This window comes from Aotus nancymaae, unplaced genomic scaffold, assembly GCF_030222135.1.
Source record: "Aotus nancymaae isolate 86718 unplaced genomic scaffold, 86718_ANA_hifiasm-v0.15.2.pri h1tg000036l, whole genome shotgun sequence".
Lineage (NCBI taxonomy): Eukaryota > Metazoa > Chordata > Mammalia > Primates > Aotidae > Aotus > Aotus nancymaae.
Window position 1 is genome coordinate 21984984 of NW_026988450.1, and position 17013 is coordinate 22001996.

The window sequence follows — 17013 nt, forward strand, 5'->3', positions numbered from 1 at the left end:
AAGCCTAAAGAATGCCTACATTTTAGGTACAATTTTTAAAGCTTTTGCAATAGCACACATTGAATACAATATTATTCCTCTCTTCCATTCCTTCCTCTCTCCTTCTTCCCACCCCTTTAAGATTTTTGTTACAGAACATATGTACGTGGATGCTTAGCTTGGCTGTAAATGGGACATTGTATTTAAATCCTCATTTACTTTTAAAATTGACATATGGCTTGGTAACCAACAATCTTAGTCCATTTTTATTGCCACAAAGGAATACTTGAGGCTAGGTAATTTATAAAGAAAAGAGGATAATTGCGCTCTGTACGCTTCTATAGGCTGTACAAGAAGCACGGGCCCAGCATCTACTTCTGGTGAGAGCCTCAGGAAGCTAACAATCACGGTGGAAGGTGAAAGGGAGCTGGTATGTCACGTGGTGAGAGTGGGAGCAAGACAGGGAGGAAGGTGCAGACTCAACTTTTCAAAACCTAAAGGTACTAAATATTATTTCATGTTACCAAAAAAGGAAAAAAAATCTTTAGCTATAATTTATAAAGTAAACATATACTAAGAGCAGCAAACATTTTCAATTCAGATTTTTAAATAAGATTTTTTTCTTAAACCAAAATAGATATAAGATTATTATTAAAATATTTTTAATTATGAAAACGCATATATCTCAAATCTCATTATCCAGATATTTACATTTTGGCATATGTACGGTCATCTTTTTTCACACATACATATTTCATATTTTTTAAAAATCAGACTCATATATATTGGCAGACTATTGTCTTCTAATAATATACACAATATAAAATGAATCTTTCTCAAGTCCTTTTTTTTTTTTTTTTTTTGTTTGAGACGGAGTTTCGCTCTTGTTACCCAGGCTGGAGTGCAATGGTGCGATCTCAGCTCACCGCAACCTCCACCTCCTGGGTTCAGGCAATTCTCCTGCCTCAGCCTCCTGAGTAGCTGGGATTACAGGCATGTGCCACCATGCCCAGCTAATTTTTTGTATTTTTAGTAGAGACGGAGTTTCACCATGTTGAAAGGTCTTGATCTCTTGACCTCGTGATCCACCCACCTCGGCCTCCCGAAGTGCTGGGATTACAGGCGTAAGCCACCGCGCCCAGCCCTTTCTCAAGTCTTAATACACTTGTACCAAAACATCAGTGTATATTTGTGTACTACAATACATTTAACCAATCATATCTTACTGAATACTTAACATCTATCCAATCTATAACCTTGTAAGTAAAACTGCAGTGTCCATTTAATAACCTTTGAAGAAAAATAATTCAATGATTTTGTTTTTATTCAGAATAAAATATTTTAATTAATAAAAGTGATGGTGGTAGAAAGTTGATAGCTATAAAAATAATGTAAGTTAAAATTTAATGAATTTATAACTGCAACATCTTAAAAAATGAAATATTCTAAAATGTTTGCTCTGAAATCCTTAAAAAAGTAAGCTTTGAAATAAGGAGCTCCTTTTAGGTTCTTTACTGAGCTGGGATTGAGCTGGTTGGAGTCTTAACTGTGTTACTGATTCAGTTCTCTACCAAAATTTCTCCTGGATGTGTCTTTACTTTTTGTCTGGACACTTTAAATCTCTGGGGATTATATGTTGCCTAGCTATCTTTCCTCTAGGGTCCCACCTAGCACAGGGACAAGGGTACCACCCAGCACTTGAGAACAAATCAGTACATGTAATTTAAATAGCTGTGAATGTTTGTGGTTTTTACTTTCTTCGAGACAAACATGAGAGTTGATATAATATGAAGAAAATGATTTAAGATTTTTCTAGAACGATTCTCCAAATAGGGATTATAAAAGTGAACTAAAAACACAAAAATGAAAGAAAAGAACTCACTGTGAAAAACTGCTTTAAGATTTTATTTGAAAAGTTATCTAAAGGAGACTGAGAAGTCATGATGACTAAATGCAATGTGGGATTCTGTATTGGATCCTGGAACAGAAAAAGGACATTGTTGGACAAACTGGTGACATCTGAATAAAGTCTGTAGGTTAGAGGATAGTATGGTACTGGAGTTAATCTCAGTTCTGATAACTGTGCCATGGTTGTGCAATGTGTTAATCTTGTAACTTTTCTCTAAGTCTAAAATTATTTCAAAACAAAAGTTTTTAAAAATCTCTAATGGTAAACATAAAATCATAAAGTAACAACCAGTGTCATTCTGATCTCCTAAAATGTTAGAAGATTCCAGTGATATTTCATAATTACTGTATTTATGCTGAAGCTATTAAAATGAGAGTGATACATGCATTGAAACATCAAAGTACAAGATGAAAATCAGCATCAGATGTTTGTGTATTTCTATTCAGTTCCACCTCAGAGTTGAGATTTTTTTAAGAAGCATTTAATTAATTCTGTATTACCAAAATGTACAGGGATCTGAAAACAGATAGTGAAGAGTTGCTTTGTAATATTTATCATCTCTGTTGAAGTGGAGCTCTCACAATGTGGTTTAGTTTCAGAGCCTAATGAATAGGAATCACTTTCTTCTGTCCTCCAAATACTTGAAAATAAAGTGCATAAACCTCAACAAATTTTGCCATTACAGTTATCTGGAAGCCACACATATTCAAGAAAATCGTTTCCACATATCTATTTATATGAAGATTGATAAAGCAATGGGAAACATTCAAGCGAGAGTTTGTAGGAAATGCCCAAACTGGCCATATAAGTTATTTCAGTACCTATGTGCTTGTTACCTTTCTATAACTTTTATTAAAGAGTTGTATTTAATTTTGTAGTTTTATTAATGTGTTAAAAAGTACAGAGTTCAACTATTTACTTAAAGTCTCACATTTCATAACATGAATCAGCACAAATATACAAGTTTCAGAAACAAGTCTCACTGCCATAATGACCTACCTATTTTATATTTGGGAAGCCGTATCAGCTGATAAATAAGAGTACAAAAACTAAGCAAAAATAAAGAAATAAATAAGTGGCTGATGAGTGTTTGCCAATTGTTTTCTCTCCAAAATAAATCTCTAGAACTCAAATGATTATTTTCCATTAGTATAAATACAGTATCAAAATATATTCAGAAACTGATAAAAATAGATTGTATGTAACTATTGACTCTAAATTTTCCAAAAATTCTGCAAACCTGCAAATGGCTATGTACATTATTATTATTATTATTATTATTATTTTGTGACAAGCAAATGCATCTATCTCAACAGTAAAAGGACCTGGAATTTTCCAGATGATATTTTTCCCATACTAACTGGCATTGAAAAAGTAAAATTGCTCAACATTAATCAGCCTAATCTGAAAGAGAGGAAGTTTACTCCTCATTTCCCAACAGATTCTCTTTAATTTGGAAGTAACACTGACAGGTGGCCTCAACACTCAGGGCATTACAGACCACCTTGAAGGTCTCAGCCCTAGCAGCCTTTGAAGTCAGAATAATCAACAAGTCATTTGATATCCACTCACATGGAAGGGGCCCCCAGAGAAGGCCATCTCTCAGGTAGACTGATTGTCTATCAAATAGGGCTAACTCGATACAGTTTGCTGAGCAAATTCACAGACTTTAATGGAACTATAAAGCGGAGAGAAATGTCCATTACAAACTGATTTTCAGTGCTCTTTCTATTAAAATGTTAATGTTTTCTTTAAAGACTAGATAAACCTCTAGAAAAAAAAAGATTCATTACTAATAATGAAAGGAAAAAAGATTCATTTGTATCTTATGGGCACATAGCCCCCCCAACCCATTTTTGGTGACTGGTAAATTGTTTGATCAAATATTTTCAATAAGAGGATACCTCAAGTTAGATATAATGCAAAAAAAAAAAATTAAATTTTTTTCCAGAATGAATGAAGAAGATGGAGGAAAAAAACTGCATTCTTGAGAGGGAATTGATGTGTTGTTTTTTTTCCTATCAGTACAAAGTTAAATTTTCTGGCCATTAAATGCTCTCTACTCTCTGAAAATGGTTGTTCAGGCTTCCATTTACCAAACCTGATTCCAATTGGGTTTTTTGAGTTCTTAGTTTGGTCGTGCACTCAGTTAAGCAGGTAAATACATGTTTTAGTTTAAGTAACTAATCTATATTATTCAAATGAGGAGTGGTTTATAGCTACATTTTGTGCTCAGGAAACGATCTAACACCCTGTACACGTACATCTGTCAACATTCATGTCAATTCAACATAATACAATAGTTTCTGAGTCTCTCCTATGTTTCCCACATTGAACCAAGTGCTAAGAAGGGAATTCCACGGATTGCAATGGCTTCCTCAATAGTATTTATAAATATTATGGGCATGCCTCCTCAAGGTGAATGATATATTCGACATCCTTTACATGGCCACAGAATCCAGAAAATCACTTTTCCCTGGTTTGCAGGAATTCCCTACCTTCCAGGATATGAACAAGTTCCCTGAGCAAGGACAGCTCCTGTGGTGCACTGGAAGAAAATACTGCTGCTGTTAACTTGTCCTTTATCCACTATAATCATTCATCTTCTTCAGAAACTCAAGCGTAATGAAGGAAGAGAGGGAAAGTGAAAGGAGCAGCAAGAATAATTATTTGAATGTGAACCAGTAGCATTGGGAAATTTTCAGAAAAGCTGAAGACTTACCTCTCTATATTGTCTAGATTTGCTGACTATTTACCTTACCATGGGTGAATATTGGCCAGCTGATGGTTGCCGGGCAGCACTAAAGCAGAGTTAAACCCACTAGAACAATTCCGGTTCCAGAACTGGAACTCCAATTCCGGTTCCAGAATTGGAACTAGAATTGTGGCCTGACTCCAGAGGCTACTTGCTGACTGACCTTTGCTGATTACTTAAATGTTCTAAGTCTCAGTTTTATCATCAGTAAAATATGGGTAATAACACACCTAGGACATTCTCTAATGCTATCATGAAGATGAGTGAAATAACACATGTAAAGTACTTAGGATATAGCTTGATACAAAATCAATGTTCAATATCTTGTAGCTTCTATTCGTATTCAGAAATGCTGTTCAAGCCTTCCTCAAAGCTCCTTGGCAAATCATATAGTATTTTTGAAGGCCCTGACTTGTCACTGTTGTTTTTGTTATTGTTTAGCTGTTAAGACATTATTACCTTTTGACTTCCTCCCATTACATCCCTAACTTCTAGAACTCAATAGAAGTATTTGAGTAGATAAATCTATATCATTCAGAATTTTCTTCAAGAGAATGGAAGAAAATATTCGTAAAGTCTGCCTTAAATACTAGACTGTAGAGGTTGTAGACAAAGATTTTTAATCTGTGTAACAGGAGCAAAGTTGTGGTTTAGGAAAGCTGGCTGAGAATAACGTGCTAAGTACATTGACGGGAGACACAGAAGCCAATGACAAAGGCTGTTAAAATAATCCAGGTGTTAACTGGAGGTAAGGGGGTAGGCCTCAGAGATAGTGCAGTAAAACTAGATACACAGTTTCAAGAAATGAGCCTTCGGATACATAAACTGGATATATAGTTCGAAGAAATGAACCCAGAAAGTAGTACTAATTACAATAGCATCAACAAATATGAAATATTTAGTGGAAAAATCTAGCAAAATATACAGAATCTGCATACTGAAAACCACAAATACAGATGATAGAAATCAAAGAAATCTAAAACAAATAAAGCAATTTATCATGTTCATTTATTGGAAAGCTCAATATTGTTAACATGTCAATTTCCCCAAAACTGGTCAATGCATTCCCAAACAATATCCCAGCAGGATTTTTTGCAGATATTAATGAAGTTAATTTAAAATTTTTTTTTTAAATTGAAAAGCAAAAACAAACAGAATAAAACCTTGATGCTGATGATTAATAGCACCACTTCCTCACACATGTACCTTTGCTCTCTTCTTTCTCACTATCTGACATCTATACACTTATTTAGCGTCTGTCCTTTTCACCCCACCACTATAAGTAAGTTCTACAAGGGCAGGGGTTTTGTTTTGCTCCTGCTGAAGTCCCAATGAGTGTAAAACGATAGTCACTGGACACTTGGAAACGCGGAAGGATGAGAAAAGGTGAGGGTTGAGAATTGTTTGATGGGTACAATGCACACTCTGCAGGTGATGATTATACCAATAGCCCAAACTTCATCACTACACACTATATTCATGTAACAAAATTACACTTGTATCCATTAAATTTATAGAACAGCCAAAACAATCTTGGAGGAGTAGTGGATTTTAAGAATTACATGTAAAGCTGCAATAATCAAGGCAGGTGGTATTGGCAAAAGATAGACACACAGATTAATGCCATTAAACAGAAGAGTCCAGAAATAGAGAGAGATGGATTTTTGGCAAAGGTACAAAGGCAATATGATGGGGGAAAAGTCACCTTTTCCACAAGGTGCTGGGACAATTGGATCTCCACATGTGAATAATATAAACCTTAACTAGTACCATTCACAACTGAAAAGTTAATTCAAACGGATTATGGGCTGAAATATGAAGCCCCAAGCTATAAAACTTCTAGGTTAAAGCACAGGACACAACAATTGTAACCTTGGTTAGGTAAACATTTCTTATATTTCTTATATATTATCAGTCTTATATATGACAAATCATAATCTACACAAGAAAAAAATTGATAAAACAGGTTTCATCAAAATTAAAAACTTCTTTAAAAATACCCGTAAGAGAGAAAAAAAAGTCATGAACTGGGAGAAAATATTTACAAATCATATGTGCAACAAAGAACTTTGTCCAGTATATATAAATGATGCAGGATTTTCTTCTGGGTCAATTTGCAAGCCAGAGACCTCTGGTTGGCAATGCCCCACTGGGCCTCACTCTGCCTTGCTACCTACTGCCAGAGATCGTCTGCTCACTTGCTCAGCCCAGGCTGAGTCTGGCTTGTGCACCAGTTCCTGAGTTCTTGTCCCACACCAAGGAAGAATGAGATGTACTGACAATCGAAGAGTAAGCAAGGTGGGGAATATTACTGAGTGAGAAACAGCTTTCAGTGGAGAGGGGAAGAGGGTACATGGGAGTGGTCTCCCTTTTTGAAGGCAGGAAAGTCCCCCTAATATGGCTGAGTCCAGAGCTTTCATGGGCTCAAAATGGGGGAGGGGCAGGCTATAGGTAGTATTGGAAAAGGCAACATTCAGTTGGTTAAAAGGCATTGTTCAGAAAGAATCAATGGGGACAGGGTGGGAAAATAGGAGCAGAAGTTCTCACTCTGGATTGTGGGTTTCATCTGGGACCAGCAGTCCAGTCTTTCAGCCTTCAAGCTGTTTTTAGCTTGAAGGTGGGGTTTCACTGGGGACACACCTCTATTTGCCTAGGCATTCAGCTGGCTCCTATCGCTATCATATCGTGTTCTTAAAATGCAACAGTAAGAAAACAACCCAATTTTCAAGAAGATGAGCAAAGTTTGAACTAACATTTCACGAAAGAAGAGAAGCACATGAAAAGATGCTTTCAAAGAAATGCGAATTTAAACCACCATGGGATAGCATTACAAATCTATTAGAATGACTAAAATGAAAAAGACTGACAATACTAAGTGCTAAAGCAGATGGGTAAATAGAACTCTTACGGATTGCTGGTGAGAATTCAAAATGGTACAGCCATTTTTGAAGACAGTTTGGCAATTTCTATAAAGTCAAACACAGCCTTATCACATATCATACACAAGAGAAATAAAAAGTTATGTATATACAAAAACCTTGTACAAGGATTTTTATAAAGTCTTTATTCAGAATCACACATGCACAAACTGAAAATACCCCAAATGGGCTTCAACTAGTGATAGAAAAACAATGTACATTCATAGAATGGAGTAGTACTCAGCCACAGAAAGAAAAAAAATGGATATATTAATCAACACGATGGCATGAATATAGTATGCTAAGTGAAAGAAATCAGACTCAAAGGCTAATACTGGATGATTCTGTTTATATGACATTCTGGAAAATGCAAATTACAGGAATAGCAAATAGATCAGTGTTTGCCAGTGGACTGGGGTGGATGAAGGGCAGCACCAGGAAATTTGGGGAGGTGAAAGAATGTTTCTGTATCGTGATTTGGGTGGTTGTTACACAACTGGAAGCCTAAACTGTATGTCTAAACATATCACTTGTAGGCCAAAAAGAATTAATTTTACTGCACATACATTTTTTAAAGTGAATAGAAAAAATAAAACGACAAAAAAGAGTCAAGGATTTTTAGCTTGTGTGGTTAAAAGGAAAAGGAACTACAGTAAAAATTAAGGAAGACATCAGAAAAGAAAAAAGAAAACCTAAAATATGTAAAGTTCTGGAAGGCAAAGGAACAGACTTTCTAGAAGCAGATGACGGCAAGCATGTTTAAATGTCAAAGAAAGTTGTTGACTTTAGAAAGAGCTGTTTCAGCAAAAGGGTTACCCCATCAAACACTTTACTATTTCTTAGGTAAACAATGCATTAATCTGACATCTAAACAACCACTCTTGTAAGGCGTCTGGTAATGATAAGAAAAGACTAAGCTCGGTGCTAGATGGGACTTCAGGTTCAAGAGGCAGATTTTTCAAGATGGAGATGGAGTTGACAAGGTAGGATACGGGAGGAGCAAGGGATTCACAGTGGAGAGAGAATGAAGATGTTGGAGAAGGAAGAAATGGGAGTGACAGTATGGCCTCTTCGGAAGTGAGAAGAGATAGAGATTAGTCTTTACGGAAGGGAAGGGGCCTTTTTCCCTTAAGTTAGAGAGAAAGGCCAGGGATAAGACAATGAGACTGAAATAGCAAGGGGCAAAGGACTTCACATCCTGAGATTAACCCAGGATGGCCTGTGAACTCCATTCCTTCTTCTCTTTAGTGGTGATGAGTCTTAAGACGTTGTAAAAGATTTTCATGACGCTTTTTCCTTCCTGTGGTGATTTCAAAATGGCTGGTGGGAGCTCTTTTTTTTCTAACTGTTGAGGCTGCTCTTTGACAAGCTTAACCTGATTCAGGAGTGTATACAGAAGGTGTTAACCTGGCGCCCCCTTGTGGGCTCAGGGAAGAATGGGGCTCTTTGGAATATTTGCAAACACAGCATCTTAGATGATGCTTTACAAGATGGTTGAAAAGTTACCTATCCGATATAATGCTCACTTTTTGGGCAATGCGTACACTAGAAGCCCAGTTCCCACCAGTATGCAATATACCCATGTAACAAACATGCATTTTTAAAAATAGAAAATAGTTGTATGGAGGTGTCATTATATCTTCTGAACCTTCTTTTCCCCAAGGTGACCAAGATTTAGTCAAGTGTCTCCTTGAATAAATATTCAGGAATAATGTGCAAGCAGAAATGTTAATAATAGGTAAAAATAATGTTTGAATGAATTCTACTTCCAGATGTGTTCAAGTACATTTGTAGCTTTCATTCAGACAGGACTTTTGTATATATAACATTTGGCATTGAAAAAAAAAAGGAAAGGGAAAAAATAGTTCTGAGATTGTTCTGATTATTCCTAAGCTGTTACTTAATGAATGCCATTCATAAATCCATTTGTAAGACTATTGACCACTGACAGTGAAGCTATAGAAACCAATTTGCAGTGGTGTTTGGAATAGGAGGCTTGGGATATAGACATTAAACATCAGAAAATTCAAAGCAATTTTTTCATGAAAAAGCCTAAGAATAGATGAAATTTGACATGTGTCATACGATGTTTGCCAATGAAATAAAAACCCTACAGAGACACACGTAGTGCTTTAATTGTAAAAATAACACCTGCCCTAAGGAGAAATGCAGCAAAAATCCTCATGATTCCCATTACCTCTAATTGGAATCAAACAGCAAAATCCCTGACCTCCAGAGTAGGTATTCATTTCACAGCTGACATTTGATTTTTCTCAATTGATATTTTAAAATTATCACAAAGGAAGAAAGATGTTTTAGAACACTGCTTAGTCAATGTTCTAGCCGTGATTTGTGAGACTGCATTCAGGGGCCAAGTGAAGCGCTTCTCCACACCCCTTTACAGCCATATGGCGAGATGAAGATAGACTCAGGTAACGGTGGTTTTTCCTTCTAAGCCATTCTGTTCATGGGAAAGTGCTGTGGCAAAGCAGAAAAAAACTGTGAATTTCCACATTCCTAAGAAATATGTAAATAAATAACTTTATGGTTTCCATCCTTAAATGGAAACAAAATGGATTCATCTTTGACTTGCAATAATTTTTTCTATTCCATCAGAGCTATTCTCAGAGGCTAAGCACTTCTAGATCTAGAAATAATGCATCCCAAGCAAGCAGCAGTATATGCCCAATTGTCTGTACTCAGATTGACTATAAAGACTGATGACCTGAAAGGTAAAATTTATAAGTTTCAAAGCTACCATGGTATTTATTTCTTGAACTTGCCAGTTGAATATTAATAAATCTACTGAGAAGCACTGCTATAGGGAATTCCTTCTCTGGCAGTTTGAATAGTGAAAACTAATTACAGCGACATGACTGATGGCTAAATGGCTGATGACTGTGCTGAGACTATATAACAGCAAACACCTGAAAGAAAACTAAGACTGGCAATAAATTATCCTAGCTATTTGGCCTATCCAATATTGAAATACACAAAAATGCACAAAACTATAGACACTAGAACATTGAATTTTCCTATGAGGGTATTATAATAAGGAATATTTTAGATAAAACCAGCTGGAAGATTGAAATCAACCCTCAGAATACTGGTGATACTGGAAATAGAAAGGAATAGATAGGAATAGAAATTTAGAAATCAATCTTAGGGAGGAACTATGTAATCAAATGAATTTCTCTGGATTTGGAACATAGAGAAGGACCAGCAAGAGGTTAAGGCTGGATCCTTGATAGATGCCAATGATTAACAGCACCACTTCCTTACACATCCACCAGCACTCTCTTCTTTCTCACTATCTGGCATTTTTATACTTATTTAGTGTCTGTTCTTTCCACCCCACTACTATAAGTAAGCTCTATAGGAGCAGGTGTTTTGTTTTGCTGTTGGGGAAGTCCCAGTGCCTAGACCATTGCTTGTAATGCAGGAGATGCTCCCAGGAAAACATATACAGCTGGTGAACAGAGAAAAATACAGAGAAAAGAGATAAGACATAAAGTGCAGAATAATAGTCACTGGAGACTTGAAAGGGTAGGAGGATGGGAGAGGGTGAGGGTTGAAAACTTAATGGGCATGATGTATACTATGTGGATGATGATTGCACTAAAAGCCCTAACTTGACCACTACACAATATAGCCATGTAACGAAATTGGACTTGTACCTCTTAAAGTTATACAAATAAAAATTTTAAAAATGTAAAAACAATATGAGAATCAGGAAAAAAAAATGGTAAGAAGAGTCATATGCAGGTGGCTCATTGCTGAGAGGTGAGGTTGAAAAGTACAAAAGCAAAAAATCTAGGAAGGGACTGTAGATTAGAATAATAGATGAAAAAGAGGTTTAGTGGAGTCAGGAGCTAGGCAGGCCATGTCATGACTGGCATAGCAAGCTACCTACTGAAAACTGTCCCTCCAAGAGGGCTTCCATAGCACCCATGAGTCCCCTTTGATTTCATGCAAAGGATTTGTTAAGTTGCAATTTAAAAAGCAGGAGGCATAACAATATTAGAAGCCATTAACATGGATTTGTTTTTCAGATTGCCACCTTTCTCCTTCAAGTGCTTTTAAAAATAGCAACATAAATGTGTGTGATGTGACACGTGACAAAATGTCTTACCAATTATTTGGAACAATTGTTAAAATTAAGATTGATTATAGAGATCAGGATTGAGATGTATTTGGAATATACAATGTAATATATTTTTATATTGACTTTTCTACTTTTCTATTTTTATCAAGCATTCACATAACTTTGTCATTTGTGAGTATTCACACTGAGATCAGAAAAATTGACCCTAGAGGGTAATATTGTGCAGGGTAAGCAATTTGATATATAAATGTGCTCTAGATACTCTACGTATAACATGCCACCTAATATTTCTGAATTATAATTACTATTCAAGAGCAGTGAGCCAGAAGAAATGCCTACACTGGAATTCTACAAGGATCTGACATGGGCTTGCGACAATTTAACTTTTTAATCAATGACTCATAAAGACCAATACAAAATATTGTCATTAAGTATACATATGACCCAAATTAGGTCACTGTGGTGCTAGAGAGAACCAGATTAAAAATAGGAAAGCAACCGTGTTAAATTGTCAAATAGGAGATGAAGGGATATGTAAACAAGATGGAGTTGACAGGATTAAATTTTGTCACAATTTGACAAGAACTGAATCAAAAGAGAGGAATGAGGAAGGGGTAGGAGAGCAGATAGGGAGGATCCCTTCAGTACAAACCAGACAGAAAAAGATCTGAAGGTCATAATGATTTGCATGTTAATCAGTAATGTATAAAGTATCTTATATATGTACATACTTATCACAGTGCTTGATATGAAGTTAAGTGCTTTTTTCAAATGGTAGCTATTAGCATTAATACATGAATAGGGATATAGCAGGGCAGATGTGAGTTGTATTCTCAGTTTGTTAAATTCATGCTAAGATTGAAGTCAACCAGCCATAACAAGCTGCCTTTATCACTCAAGTCCACCACATTAGATCTCCTGGAGTGAGGCCATCTTTTCACAGATAGATTTTCTCCTAGTGCCTGCTTCCCCTGGGAAATTGTGGCAACTGGTCTTGAGAATTCTCTCCTAATATCCAACTTCACAATTACTTGAGAGTAAAGACTTAGTGAGAAGGAGGCAGCCCATGAGGAAAGGTAGCCCTTAGCCATCTGGAGAACTAAATTTTCAGTCCAGTTGCTTTGCTAGAAGAACCTGAAATTAATGGATACCCTTTGCACCTGGAACAATTGTTCTGCTATTTAACAAGGTGCATTTAATCATATCTCCACTCCAACAGCATCCCCAGCAACCTCTACCTAGTCACTGTTGCCTCCCACCTGTCATCACTAGTAAGAGACAGGAGCTCACTGGCCATGGACAGAGTGAACCGGGGCACAGGTGCCTGGAACACACACGCGGGTCACTGGAGTCCTGATTGCAATCCCAATATGTGGTGGGCCAACTTGGAAAGTGCTTGAAAACAGTGAGGTTTCTTTTTAATGATATGATTATGGGTTTGGGAACTTGATCTGGAGAGAAAAAGAAAAATGAACTGTATATATTAAATGAACAGAAGAGAATCCTGTCTGGGGACTTAACTGTGGAGATTCTGGTAGTGACGGTTAGCTGCTGTTTCCTGTGCACTTGAGAATGTTTCAAGAGCCTTGCTATACAGCTTGATGGGTTCAAGTTAGACATTAAAATCTTCTTTAAATGAACCATTTCCTGCAATAATGCACTTTGCTGTAAATTTTTCAGAGAAATATACAGCATTGTGGAAAGCTTTTATTCAGTTACATCAAAGGTATGTGAATTTATGCAAATTTTGAACTTTCACCAGTTGAGAACTTCTTGGGCAACACATGTACATTTAAGGGGGGAAGGATAGTCTTCAATTAAAGCTCAAGTATCCAGGGCCTTCCAGTCAGCTGGTCTTGACTCTAGTCTTGTTTCTTCATACTCTAGATTTTTCTCCTGAGCTCTGGCGTCATATTTAAAATAGTATTATAATTAAAGTTGAAGAAAACTTTTAGACTGAAAGGAAAGGGCCCTGGAGATGGTTAAGTAGAGATAGGAATGTGCCTTTCTTACATTGACCCAATCTAGAAAGAAAGAAAGGGGCATGAGATTTTCAGAGTCAGGCAAATCTCACTTTGAATCTCAGATTAGTGTTAACTAGCTCTGTGACTGTGAATTAATTCACCTTTCTGAGCTTAACTTTTTTCTCACACTTGAAATGAGAATGACAATGATACCTACTTTGCAGCGATCTTGCTAGGATTAGTTGATGTAAGTAAAACTCCTGGCATGTAGTTGGTACTCAAATTGTAGTCATTATTACATCCATCCTCTCCCATTCTTCATCCTGAGATATATAATACTATATTATATTGTGATGGTGTATATATTGTGATACTTAGCTTGATATGGCCTAAAGGGAATTTTTCTTGTTGTTTACTTACAGGGATACCAGAAAATATACAGGAAGCCTGCTAAATTTGAATTTCACATAAGGAAGGAATTCTTTTTTACCATAGGAGTGTCCCAAATATTGTATGGGATATATTTGTACATTTAAAAAGTTATCCAAAAATTTAAATTTCAGATCAAATTTAACTGAGTGTCCAGTATTTTTATTTGATAAATCTGGCAGGGCTGCCTACTCAGCATATATTGCTTACTTATCCCTTTCTAACAACATATAGGTTTTTATTCTGGTAATGAACCTTCCCCTACAACAGTTGACTCTACCTTGCCCTCAGGTGGGCTATGCTCTTTCTTGGATGTAGACAAGAATTAGGGAGCTCCTGCAATTGCCAGTGATTATTTGGCTTCCATGAGGGAATCTGATCCATAGAAGATACAAAGTCAAAATTATTGCTGGGAAATAGCCCATTTTTGGAACTAGGAGTGGGATCAATTTCCTTGAAAGTACATTGCTGTGTGGGGAAAGGATGAACACTTGAACAAGAACTATTTTTAATCTTTTTTTTTTTTTTTTTTTTAGGAAGGAAAAAGGAATGAATAATCCATCAAAGGGTGAAACATGAAACTAAGAAAAAAATGTGTCCTTTTATCAATTCGGTTACTTGGCTGTTAGTAATAGAAAAACCTAACCCAGACAGATGTAAACAATAAAGGAAATTAGTAGGTGCCTATAACATATTTCAACATAAATAACAACAGAGAGAGGCTCTCTAAAAGAAAAGATACTTACTTGGGAATAGAGCATTGTAATGGAAATACACATGTTATAGTAAACTATGTACACACTCAGGGAGGTAAAGATTTTTAAGGGAAATAAATTAGGAAGATGTCATGATTGTTCTGAAATGATTACCTTGGCTACAAAGGTCATCAATAAGGGTGATGCCAATCTGAGGTTGAACAGGCAGCTGCCGGGCAGTTGTCCTTGAAGAACTTTTTTTTTTTTTGGTCTAAGATTGTGTGGCCTTTGGGCAAGGTTGTGTTTTTTGTGGAATCGTTTTGTGATAGTTTTCATTAATCAGGCATACAGGCGTGAAAAACTTCTTTTAATGACCTCTCCTGCTCTATTTGTCACATTTTTTATTTGCTTGTTTTCTTTTAACATTAGTGACTGCTTTGATTTTGACAATTTTCACACATAAAATCCCAAAAGTAGGTGAGCCTCAGGTTTGTCTACAGGGTTCTCTCCAGGGAAGTTGTTTATTTAATAGTAAAATATGGCAACACAGAGAATGAGGGAGAGTTGGGTTTTTTTTTCCTTTTTTTTCCGTTTTATCTTAGCCACTGCTTCTGTTTTTACGATTCCATAATTCTATGATGATTTGGCCAACTCAAAATGCTGCTGCATTCATCAGTTTTTAAAATTATTATTTATGTGGCTTTACATAGAGTCCAGAGCCAAATTTTTAGTAGCATGTGCTTGATTCACAGTCTTATCTGTTTAGAAATACAAGCTTCATATTTTTTGTACATATCCTAGAATTGCTTCTGCCAATTCAAGATTTCTTAAGTTTATACTTATAAAGTCCGTTTCCAAATGCCTTGTGTCTTGCCATATTGTAATTCTGTTCATTTTCAGTAAAACTAAGATGACAATAAAAAGTCTGATACATAACAGTCTTTGCTGCCTGAATTTAGATCTTAGGTTTTTTTTTTTTTAAGATAATGTATATTCCAGACCTTATTTTAACAAAATATATAATGATAGTTGCTACAAAATAAAAGGCATGTGGTAATAAATCCTCCTTCCACTTCAGCAAACATGTTTTGAGCACCATCGTGTCTAATATTAGGATAGATGTTCTTTACCTCCGTGAGCCACTAATAGGTATACTATAGAAGATATTTGAACCATGAGTCTGAACGCTGGAGGCATTCAAACAGTGAAATACAACTTTTATGTGACTATTGCTTTTTAAATTGCATATTGATATATTTGAAAATAACATAGGTTATTTTCATATATAACATAGTCTGTGAGGTCAGCACTATTTTCATGATGATACTTAAGGTATTATTTGCCTTTTCAGCCCCATGCTTTTACCAGTGTACAGTGAAATTTTCCATAGGTGTATTTCAGTGGGCAGAGATGACAGCTCAGAGCTTCCCTGTGGCCTAATCAAAGCCAAGGTGGCAATCAGAATAAGATAATCACCTGTAAGACTTGGAGGTACCATATTTACTGCCTTAGCTTTTAGCTAGTACATGTTTCAGAAGACAACAGCTGTCTTGAAGTGCTGCTTTCCAACTGGACGAATATGTGTTAGGTAAATCATTGATTAACTAGTATAATGGAAAGAAATACTTCTGAACATATCTAGTGAAACAGAGCAGGTCTTTTCCTGTTTACTGGGCTCCACTGTAATTATATCTTAGCTTCAGAAATAGTGTTGTTTTGGGGAAAGACAGATTTCAGACCATCCCAGTAAATTATCTTCTACTGGAAATAGCATTTGGTAATGATATGAATAAGAACAGATAATATTTACTGAGCTGTTGCATCAGGAGTGTTTCACACTCATTTTCTCTTTTTGTCTTCAATGGACAGCTCTCTGCAAATTTTGTAGGGAAGCATTTTGCTGAATCGAAAACAGTGAGGGGTCACTTAGGCAACGTCACTGTAATAGCAGAGTCAGCACAAGGACACAAATTCTTCTGGGTGCTGCTGGGACTCATGAGCAGTAGGATACGCCACTTAATATTGTGTTGTGAGGCAGGCAATATTGTTCTCATTTTGGAGATGGGAAAACTGTGACTAGGAAGGTAGTCACCTGCCAGACTCACCTAGCTGGTAAATGGAAAGGCTGGGTTAAATTCAGACTTTCCAACAAAGAGCTTCGTTGCTCTTTGTATTTCATGTCTGCTACAGTTCCATTCAAGTACTTTGCCAATTTGTATTTATGTATCATAAAAAGCTTAGAAATACAGATGATATCTG